Source organism: Protopterus annectens, chromosome 7.part1 (genome assembly GCF_019279795.1).
Source record: "Protopterus annectens isolate FY-2018-M chromosome 7.part1, PAN1.0, whole genome shotgun sequence".
In the NCBI taxonomy this organism is placed as follows: domain Eukaryota; kingdom Metazoa; phylum Chordata; order Ceratodontiformes; family Protopteridae; genus Protopterus; species Protopterus annectens.
The window spans coordinates 142,173,922-142,186,276 of NC_056740.1; positions in this window are offsets into that span (position 1 = coordinate 142,173,922).

Here is a 12,355-nt window from a genome sequence, read left to right on the forward strand (position 1 = left end):
ATCCCATGCTTTTGATGTTCTTCTTGATGGATCTTCTTTAAGGTACGTCACTGTATACCATGGGCTTACTCATTTTCTTTTATGTTCAGTTGGAGTTTCATTAGCTGCCCTTTTTTGCCTTTTGAGGACTTGTACTGGTCTCTTGTCTCTGAAAATACTCTATGTGCATGAGACTCATGTATGTATCCAGTTCTGTTATGCATACATCTCATTCCGTTTTTACCATCTGATTACTGCAAATCACGTATCCGTGCCAATATAATTATGTGAGCAGTGATTAATGCTTGTCTACACTTGGTCCTTACTTTTCATCTTCAAAGGATTTTAGATACATTTTATTAGTGTGTTTGCCATAGGGAGTTAGCTTTGAATTGCACCATGTTTTTATTTTATACAGTCTGTTAAACCTTTTCAATTTACAGGCATGGAAAAAAGGTAAAGAGCTAAGAAAACATGACAGTCTGAAGAAATTTGTTAAAGCATGCAAATGGGGAACAGAAATGGGTAAGAGGACTTACAAAATGGCTGCACATTGAGTTACAGCTTAAGTCTAGCTCTCCCAGTGTGAAAAAAGAAACTTAGCAGAGAAAGCCTGTAGACCTATACGTTTGGGTAAATTTCAGTAATTGGCTAGTAAGTGCACTGCCTGGATGCCAAGAAAAAAAAATACAGAGAACCCGAAGGAAAAATTGTTACAAAAACTGAGGAAAAAACACTGATTGGGAAAAAGTACTGCAGCTGTTCAGCAAGAAGCATTGCAAGCCTCAGACATGACTTCCAGTAACATAGAGGTAAGTATAAGACAACTGCACACACAGCCGATTAAAGTAAATGAAACACTGAAGGACTGTATCAACTCAAACAACAAAAGGTTGAAAAAATTGAATAACTTTAAACAGATATTCAGTTGAGGTGATAAAACTGCAGGCCTCAGAGGTTGAAATGAAGAAAATGAGACTGCACAAGAAGAGATGTTTGAAAAAGAATTAGAAGCAGAGCATATAGTGTAAACCTGAGATTTTCTGCTGTACCAGTGAAGTTGGAAGGAACAGACAGTATTAATTTTATTAAAGCACATATAAGCAACTGGACTGGTATTCCACAACAGGAATTGTTATTTGATAGGGCACATGGTGAGTATGCTCCAAACTTGGTTATCAAAAAGCAATCTAGACCTTTAATAGTAATGATACACTCTTAGCAGGAGAAGTTGATTCTGACAAAACTGTGGCAGAAGAGTCTCTCTTCAAGAGAAATCTTGACGAGTGGATGGGAGATCGTAGGTTTACCCCGGGGGTCATTTCTGTGTTACTACTAGACAGAGGCACAGTAAACTAAACCCTAAATGGGCATAGTATTCTCATTCCAAGGGGTGGCGAAAGCCACACACACTCGGGCTAGGCTTATAAATGCCCTAGGGCAGATAGCCTAGTATGAACCTATGAACTAAAAGTGGGAGACAGCAGAGTGTTTTTGGAGAATGACAAATTGTTATACACTAAGCAGAGGATGAGTAAATGTATTCCATTATTCTGGGAATGTTGAGAAGCAGGCAGGAGAATGAAACTGATGTACCCTGCTATCTTCAAAATATTTTTCCCTGGAGGGACAAAATCATTTTTTGAAGTACATGCCAAGGAGGAACTACAAAAGTTTTCCCAAAAAAGTGAGTTGTGAAACAGATGTAGAGTCTGCATCTTGTTCTTCTGGTAATAAAAAACACAGAGACTGACAAAAGTGAAACCTTTCCCATTGTTTCAATGGAAAATGCTTGAGAGAAGGAAAAACACAGGAGTTGAATAAAAGAGTCGAGAGCACATTGAGAATGAAGCAGAGACATGATTTGGGAGATGGAGATGAACAGGAACAACACCAGCAACTTGGAAAATGACAAATGTGGGATTACAAAGAAATAATTATGTTTTTGTTAAACTTGTACAGGACTCTAAAGCATATGCCATAGTTCATGTCATTAATGTTCGGAAAATACTTGGGAAGAGGAAGGAGAACGTTAACTGCAAGTAAAACATTTTTTTTCTTAATGGTACTATTTTAATAGTTTGATTTTCTTAGCATGGTACAAAGTAAAGTTTTCTCAGTTATTTTTAAGTGTAATGGGGATACTAATGTGTTTTTTTTTTTTTTTTTTTTTTGCTTTCTCCTTTCTTCTCTCTTTCTCCTTGTATTTTTTCTCATTCTTGCATAGGGGAATGACTGGATTAAGGCCCTTAGCCTGATGTAGTAATATGTTTTAAGAGAAAGCAAGCAAATGAAAAAAAATGTTGGATATTATGAGGCTTTTTCTAATAATGTATGCTTAGCAATTTTGCATCTGGTTCTCATGTCCCTAGGAGACAATCTGACAAAGTGAAATGGCTAGGAGATAATGTTCTCTGAAAGCATTCAAGTGTTTCCCCAACTGACAGAGCTGTAGTGATAAGATAAACCCAGCAGCATTTAGTAGAAGCATGGGCTGCACCATGCATCTTGGCAGGGATAAGCTTTCTTTTAGGTTAACTTAGGTTCCATTTGCCCTGAATGCACTTCCCTGCCAGGTGAGCCCCCCATGCATAGTCTAATGTGACTGTTGTTAGGGTTTGGGCAGCAGGGGGTAGAGTGAATGGTAGTCCCTTGTTTTGGTGGCAGGCCTCTGCCCACCAAAGGAATACTAACTGTAGGCAAGGTATGATAGGAATCATTGCTTCTAGATCCTGAGAATGTTGACACCATAGGCTTTTTAGATACCATTGTAGTTTCCTCATATGCAGTCTTGCATATGGAATTAGTAGAATGCACGAGGCCATGAACCCCAAGGCTTGCAGTATTTGCCTTGCATATAGCAGGGTTTTTGTGGCCACTAGTTTGAAGTAAGTTTTCAAATGAATTTGTTTCTCTGGCGTGAGGAAAGCCATCTGGGAAGCTGTGTTCAAGCTTGCTCCCAGGAATATAATTTGTTGACAGGGTACCAGATGTGATTTCTTTTCGTTTATAGTGTACCCCAGACAAGTTAACACCTTTTGTACAAATGTCAGATGATTCAGAAGTATATCCTGGCTTTCTGCCTGAATTAGACAATCATCCAGGTATGGGTATATTTGAATATTTCTTTGCCTGCAAAATGCAATGACTGGAGCTAGGCACTTTGTGAATACCCTGGGCGCAGTAGATAAGCCAAAGGGCAGTGCAGAGAACTGATAGTGCATGCAGCCTGCTTTGAAGAGTAGGTATTTTCTGCAAGATTACCTGATTGGGATGTGCAGGTAGGCTTTAAATCCAGTGTTGCCAACCAGGCATCTTTGCCTATCATGGGAAGCAACTGGTGAAGAGTTAGCATCTTGAATTTTGGAATCACCAAAAAAAGTGTTTAGGATAGACAGGTCCAGGATAGGACGCCATGAGTTGTCTTTTCTGGGTACCAGGAAAAGTCTTGAGTAGAAACCTTGTTCCTTTTCCTCTTCTGGTACAGTCTGAATAGCCTCTAAATAAAGATATTGGGGACCTACAGACACTGGATCCTACCCAGTTCGGCTTTGTTAAGGGCAGATCCTGCCTCTTAAACCTGGTCAATTTCTTTGAAACAGTCACCAAGGCCATTGATGAGGGGAAGGTGGTCCACACAGCCTACCTGGACCTCACAAAAGCCTTCAATACAATACCCCACTCGGGCATTATAGATAAGCTCACCAGCTTAAATATAAACCCCTATGTCACTAGATGGGTTGCAAACTGGCTCAAGGACAGAACCCACATGGTTAGAATTTGCTGGAGCCATGTCAGACTCCAAACCAGTTACAAGTGGTGTCCCACAAGACTCAGTCCTGGGACCTCTCTTGTTCGGTATATATTTCTCAGAGGTACAGGCCAACATGGAAGGACTGTGGCTGACCAAGTTTGCAGATGACTGCAAACTGGGCGCCATAATCGACTCTCCAGCCGACACAAGCATCCTCCAAAAGGGCCTCATAGAAACAGACAACTGGTGCCAGAGCCATGGCCTCAAGCTAAATGCCAAAAAGTGTATAGTCATCCCCTTTGGCAAAACAGTGCCCACAAATTACCACATAGGTGGTAATCCATTAAGTACAGAAGAAGTAATTAGGGACCTGGGGACCCAAGTTGATAGCAATCTCTCATTTGACAACCACATGGCCAAAGTGGTTAGAAGAACATTTTATATAGCCCACTTAATCATGAAGGGATTCACATCTAGATCAGGGGAGGTCATCGTGCCTCTTTACTCATCCCTCATCAGGCCCATAATTGAGTACAATGCCCCTTTTGGGATGTACCTTACCAGACACCTGCAGCAACTGGAAAGACCCCAAAAGTACCTCACCAAGAGGATCAAAGGGCTCAAACAGATGCCATATGCTGCCCGGTTAAAGAAACTCCAGCTCTACTCAGTGGCATACCGCCTGCTCAGAGGCGATCTGTGCCTGACGTATAAAGCCATATCCAACCCTGAATTAATGGACATGCTGCACCTCAGAAAATCCAAATCCCATCGAGCTACGCGCTCGAGAGACTTGAACCACAGCACTGAAATAAATAGGGCATGCTGGAGGGACAGATTCATAACCCAGAGGCTCCCTTCACTCTGGAATAAAATCCCAGTCCAGGTTAGGCAGAGTCCCTCATTGACTCTCTTCAAGAGGAATCTTGATGAGTGGATGGGAGATCGTAGGTTTACCATGGGTATCACTTCTGTGTCACTGTTAGACAGAAGCACAGTATACTAACCTCGAAAAAGGGCATAGCAAAATTAATTTAAAATGGGAGGCGAAAGCCAAACACACTCTGGCTAGGCCTATAAATGCCCTAGGGCAGATAGCCTAGTATGAACCTATGAACCTATAAGAGACAGAGTACTTGCTTTTGAGCCTCTGCCCACTGATATGGGGTTAGATCTGGCCAACTGTTTGGGGTTGGTAACGTGTGGAAGTGAAATCTGTATCCTTGGGAAACTATGTTTAAAACCCATTTGTCCTGGGTAATGAGTTCCCAGTTTTTTGCTTGCAGAGCAATCTTTCCCCGTAAAGGAGCAGTCAGTTGAGAAGTGTCTGGAAGTTTTAAAGTTAAGTCATTGAGACAGCTTACCATAGGGGGGAGTCTTACTACTCCCTGAATTGGAAGTGGGAGCCCCCCACTGCTTAGTCCTGTGCGTACCCTGGGATTGAAGCCTGGGTGTTCTGCTGGTTCTGGGTTTGAAATGAGAAGGCCTGGAAAAGGCAGGAAAGGACCAATTTTTTGAGGGCCAATGCCTACTAAATCTGGGAGGCTGCACTTGTAAGAAATCTTTAACAGTTTGCATTGATTTAGCTTTTTCCTCCATCTTTTTAAGAACTTCTTCTGCTTTGTCGCCAAACAGGCGGTCCTGATTTAAGGGAGCATCCAGCAATTTAGTTTTAACATGATCTGGCAAAGATTGCTCCTTAAGCCAAGTATGCCTTCTAAGTACAGACCCGGTGACAGCAGCCCTGCAAGATGCCTCTAGTGAATCAAAACCACATTGCAAAGTATGTTTTCCAACCTGTTCAGCAGAATGCATTAAATCCTGTAAATCCTTACTTTCAGCACAATCAGGAATCAACATCATTTTCTGTTTAAGCAATCCAATAATATGCTGCTGATACTTTAACATATGAAACTGGCAATTTAATTCCCTGAAGGCCAAGGTTGCAGAGGTGTATACCTTCTTACCTCATCTATCCAGGGCCCTGGAGTCTCTATCAGAGGGGGTAGAATTTTTGGCAGTAGTAGCCTTAATGCCCTTGGGTCCCTGTGAAATGGTCTCAGGATCCGCAGTAGGATTTTTAAAAAGGAACTTGTGAGAATCAGGAACCCTGCAATATCTATGAGGTTTTCTGGGAGCAGGAGGTAAAGAGTCAGGGGCCAATCTAGATTCTGAAAAGGCATCGTCAACAATGTCCAGCACAGGAGGGATAGCTAAAGGCCTGTGTTGGGGCAGGAGTATGAAATCTATAAGCCTCTTTTTAGAATCAGAGTAATCCTGGCTTTCCCAGTGAAAATGCTCCCTAAGAGTATGCAAGGTTTCACCAAAAGAAAAATCCTCTGGGGGAGAAGCAGAGGGAATAGAGTCCTCTGCATCAGAATCCTCATAGGTAGATAAGGGTAAATCCTGGTCATCAGAGGAGACAGAAATTTCAGAATCCTGGTCAGAAGTATCATAAGCAAATTCAGTCCTAGGTCTCTTAGAGGGGGAAGGTTGGCTTCCCCTGATTAAAGTAATAAGGTGTTCAGCCATTCTTATCATTTGCTTTTTAGGCATAGAGGCCTGACCATGCGGTCTGGGCGTCGGTTTCCTAGGCATGATTCGAGTTTTAGGCCTAGAAGAAGAAGATGGCGTTGGTTTAATATGCAAGTCAGTAGGCCTGAATACACCCTCAGAAGCCGGTGCCTGCACAGCGGCTCTGGGCCCATCCAAGACAGAGACATCCACATGTTCCGCAGTTGAAGCATTTCGCAGCATACCAGACTCCGAATGGGTGTCAGTAGAGGCCTGTGAATCTGAAGTAGCGGGTATCAGGGGCTGCGAAAGCACCTCACTGAGTACCGGCTAACTGGCGACTATCTTAGGAGAAGCGTCGTCGGTAGCTTTGGCCCTAGGTGGCCTGTCTCTGTCTTTATCTTTGCATTTTTTCCAAATGTCGGTAGTCAGGTGGCTTACCGAAGACATATCTGGATAATTGAACCTAGTACCAAAATATTTAGAAGCGAAAATATACCGACAATGAATAGTTTGTGGTTTAAATAAGGCACAAAACGGACAGCGAGGTAAGTTGTGGTCAGGGCCTAGGCAAGGAATACAGTACGAATGAAAATCTTTATGAGGTATTTGCTTTCCACAAGAAATATAATTATTGACTTTTACTGACATCAGTTTAGAGCAAGAAAAAGTTTCCCCAATGGGGTACTTAGCTTTAGTTGAAGACTTTGGTTCTGAAACTTGAAAACGAAAATTTCAGGAGTCGGCCAACCGGCACTTGTGAACTGCTTCTGCTTCAGGCACCACACGGCAAGAAAGACTGATGTAATGACATCGGCTGCATGCTTTATACCCCTGACTACCTGACATCACGGAAGATGAGACAGCAACTGACGCAGGACCCAAACTGATAATCAGGCCGACTGAGGGCTACTGCAAGCAGATAACCCAAATATGATTACTGCAACAGTGAAACACGAAAGAACATCATATCGCATGATAAATATAAGAAACAATCAGAGAAGGTTAGAAATGATTAGAGATTGAATAAGCAATTCATAAAGAAACAATGGGAAGATATATGCATGTATCTCAAATATGCAACAAAATATAGAAGATTTAGGATTTTGTTTGGAAATGTTTACATAGATATTTTTATATCCCAAGTAGACTCCAGAGAATTTTTTCTTAGGTAGACAGCAAATGTTGGAGGTGTGATGGGGAAGAAAGAGGTAATTGGTAACATATTTTCTGGGAGTGCAGTGAGTTGGCAGACTTTAAGGATTCCCTGTGGGATGCACTGTTGGAGATGTTGGGTGGGTATATAGGTGTGGCAAAGGAGATGATTTTTTTGAACTATGATACAGAAGCAAAATTGCCTAGACATGGTAAGGCCTTGCTTAGTCTAATTATGGTGGCTGCCAAAAATCAAGTACTAGAAAATGTCAATCAGAATCTAAACCAACTATACTAGAAGTAGTGAATATATTAACAGATATACAACAATTTGAACTGAGATCTTTAGAAAAGGTTAGGAGCAAACTGAGTAGGAAAAAAATGGGAATTGTGGGAACAATATATATGGGGAAGAATGAGGTTTAAAAGAAGGCAAGACTTAAATGAGTCATGTAATCTTTGACTGAAAATGATTGAGTAGATTGTAAGTGATGTATAATGTTTGCAAATAGGAGTGTGCCAGTATGGTTTTGATGTAAAATGCTTGTAACTAGGGTTGTGTTGGTGTGGTTTGTTTTCATTTATATAAATGTGTGATTGCTTATATTGTAAGTAATGGTTTAATAAAGGTGCTTCTTGTTTAAAAAAAAGGCAGGAATGGAATGTATGTAATGTTACTTAAGTTATGACATATAGCAATATATGTGAAGTATAATGTTTGTAAGCATGAATTTGTTAATACAGTTTGATTACTTTTATATAAGTGTAAATTTGCCTATGTCACAAGTGATAATTCAATAAAGGTGTTATTTTTTTCACTGCCTCAGTGCTACTTAAACTTTTAAGTAAATTGGTGTTATACTCAGTAGCTATGTGTCACATGGGATCCTTTTACTGGTCCATGAGATGTCAGATTCAGAATCTAGTACAAGAGACTATCCTAATGCGGACCCTTCTGTTAAGCAGGATGTGCCTACTTTTTGCCTAGTCACTTCTCATCAGTTTTTATAAAGTCTTTGCCATGAACATTTGAAGTGACCACAGTACAACAGTAAGAACAACCTACATCAGTTGTATCCCCATAATTGTGTTTATCTATGTTATGGATACATAGACCCAATCATTCATTTGTATTGATTGAAGTCTCTGACAACAGAGAAGAAAAATAAGCCTCCCATTTTTATAGTGATAAGAGCAGTTTTTAAATGACAAAAATAGATTCTCCTCTCTTCCCCAGATTCCAACCATGACAGTACATCATCCTTCCATATTTTTTTCAAGGGATAAGGACACATTTTAAATGGTCCTTCCTCAGATTCTGACCATGACAGTGCATTTCTCAGTCTTCAGACTCCCAGCCAGAGGACATTTTTTAGAGAGTTTTTATATTTGCTTATAGGGGACCCCTCATCTTCAGAACAGGAGAATAAGGCTCCACAACTAAAATGCATACTATTTCCTCTCTGATACTTTTCAGGGTTTTCTGAAAGGTAAAAGTCAGAGCCCATAATCACATCTAGCAGCACCCAAAAGAGCTGATATGCATAAGACGTCTAAAGACAGGCAGAATCTGTACAATAATCATCAGGTTGATCTTGCTAACATCTCTTGTTCAACTTCTTAGAATTCAGTGTCTGTTGTGTTAATATTTTTTTACCATTTGATGAAGAAGAAGGTTACTCAATAGATATGGTATGATTTTATATTATTACTTTATTTATTTGAGCTTTAAACTTGTTAAAGCTTTTTTTGTTTTGAAGCAAGTCCAAGATTTCTTGTACATCTTACACACACAAAAAAAAAAACTGTCCATACTGAGAATAAATTGTGACAGCTGGTAAGTTTAGAGTTCATGCTTAAGTGTATTTATAAAGTAAATAAGTCTTAAAGTTCAACTATGTCTGCATAGTGATGAGACATACATGGCTTAGAACAGACACATATAATGAGGATGTTAGGTTTGAGCTGTTAAGGGCACCAGTTGCATAGGTTATATAATTTGGCCTCTTTTCTAACATCATTATTATAGAATTTGAAAAGAAATAAGACAAGTTTTGCTTTGAAAAGGTTTGTCATCCTTCCACCCCACAGTTTCAGGGTAATTTTCTTTTAATAAAAGGCCCACTTATAGAAAAGGAACAACTTCCCAACAGTTCTTGAGTAAAAAAGTTACAGAGAAAACAGATCATCTCTACCTTGGGTTCTGGATGAAAGGCTAGATGCAACCAAGTATCCTTCAAATAACTGCAGTTGCAGTCTTTACCAGTCCACTACCCCTTCCCCAGTTCCCCTAACAGGCATTTTCAGTATTGCCTATCTTTATGGCAACATTTTCTCAAAAATAGGTCAGGGTTATGTAACAGAGTTTCATCAGAAACAAGGAATTATGCTCTTTCTGAAACACCTCTGCATCGGTTATACAAAACTGTATAGTTCATAGGATCATAACGTATTACTAGGCTATTGACCCTACCAGGTCTTTTTGACCCTAGCCATGCTTTCCAAAAATGTTACCTAGGTTTTTGTGGAGGTATATATAACTCAGGCATGGTTGGTCGAGCATTTACAGGGTACCTCTCTAACAGAGACACAGGTGCAAGACCAGGAGTAAATTTATGACTTTTTATCCATTGATCCAGGTTGCACTTGAACAGATGCAGGGAAGAACTCTGCTTCACATGGATAGGAAGCCTGTTTCACAGAATGGGCAGTCTGTTAGATATGTACCTATCACTCCAGCATGTCTTATTTATGTTGCAGATGAGGTTTAGGTCCCTGGATCAGGTGTTTCATTTGTTTTATGGATGTGCAACATGTCCATTAAGGTTGGATCAGAGGATGCTTTGTAGGTCAAATGCATATTGACCATTCTGCAGCAACCTGTAGGAGATGAAATATAAGGATAAGGCTTTGACACAGTCTGCACATGACATGTTGCCTAGACTATGTTTTCTTTTTGTGAGGAACATCTGTGAACACTCCATTTGTGACATATACTTGGTAAGTACATAGCTGAAGTAAGGGGCATTGTAGTCTATGATTGGTCTAATAAGAGCCAAGTACAATGGAACAATAACATCCATGGACCTTGATGCCATACCTTTGCTTTGAAGTTGTCCTTACTACAGTAGATATATAATGGTCAAAGGCCAAGTCACTGTATACATGCATTCTCAAACCATGGGCAGTAGGTTTACTTTCAGTGGTGTATTATCAATGCTGTAATTTGCAGGGATAGAAGTCTTTCCAAAAGAAACTGTTATGCACTTCTTGGCATTGAGTTGTACACCATGCCTCTGGCAGCAGTTGTTAATCAGTGTCACGTTTTCTTGGAGAGCATTTGTGTCATGGTGTATTCAATGATTGCACCTAGTTTGCAATTGAATGTGGTCAGTCAGAGGCCTTTGATACTAGCCTAGACTTCAGAGAAGTAGATGCCAAAAAGTAGTGAGCCCAGCACTGAGCCCTGAAGGACTCCAACAGTGACTACCTTTTTGTGGAGATAGACTCCCTTAGTATAACTTCCTGGGTCCTATCCGTGAGCCAGCTGTCTGGTGGGTGACATAAGGGTTTGTACGTAATTTTGTGAGATTATAGACAACACCCAAATGGGGAATTGTGTCTAATGCATTGGCTAGGTCAAGGTAGGCAGTATGCACCTTTTGCCCTCATTCATTCCTTTGGTGACTCTCTTGAAGACATCCACCAGGATGAGTAGGTATGACCTGCCCTTGATGAAACCAAACTGAGAAAGATCCAGTGTCTGAAGGTTTCCTACATAATTTATCAAATCCATGATTATTTTTGCAAAGGCTTTTCATATGAGACTAGTATGGCTTATGGGTCAATAGTTTCCTAGGTCCATGGATGATCCAGTCTTGTGCAGACTGATAACAGTAGCAGTCCCCCATTCATTTGTCTCAAAGCCTATTTGGAGGCTATTTTGATACACATACAATAACTATTTCAGATCATGTGCCAATAATCACTAAAATAAAAATGCAGGGTAATGAAATAAAAATGAGACACTGGTGCTTTCCTACCTATCTGTTGAAAAGAGAGGAATTAAAAAAAATGGGTAGTGGGAATTAGTTGGGAGTTATTAGAAAAGACAAAAATTTCTTCTGAAAAAAAATATAGCTATGGAATGGTATAAAATTAAAGTGGAATTTAAAAATAAGGTGGAAATCAAAGAAATATAGATATGGTGAAGAAGTAACAAAAATTATTTACAGGGTCTGACAAAGGTTAAAGTATTGCAGAATAGGGGGATTCTTGCAGAACAAGAGGAGGAGCAATTGCAGACTGCAAAACAGAAAAATAAGGGATTACCTTGATAATATGCATGAATTTAGAAAGATTGCTGTTAACTATTTTTTTTGCTAACAACTCCAGCACACAAAAACTTTTAGCTCAATGACTCAGGCAACAGAATATAGAAAGGTTTGATGCCAAACATAGGGAGCCTATAACAAGGAAGATAGCAAAAGATCTTGTAGAGGTATTAGAAATATTTCAAAGATCCTGTAGAGGTATTAGAAATATTTCAAACATTTTATGACAGTCTGTATAAACAGAGAAATATGGAAATCAAGAAAAGGTACAAATAGAAATATTTATGGAAGAATTAAATGTGCCAGGGTTAGAGGTAGATGAGGTTCAGTTACTAACAGGATAGGAGGAGATGAGATAAAAATGGTGATGTATAACTCATCCACAGGAAAGTACCCATGAATAGATGTTATTCCTGTGGAAGTTTGGGAGCTAGGAGGGGAAAAATGATAACGATATGGAAGGTTTTAACAGTTTTTTTAAAAGGAGGAGAAGAAAGCAGTGGTAGCTGTAATACCCAAAGAGGGTAAAGATCCATCAGGTCCAGCTTCATACTGGCCCATTTCAATACTAAACTGTGATTATAAAGTGTTTCTGTCTATTTCGGCTAAAAGAATGTCT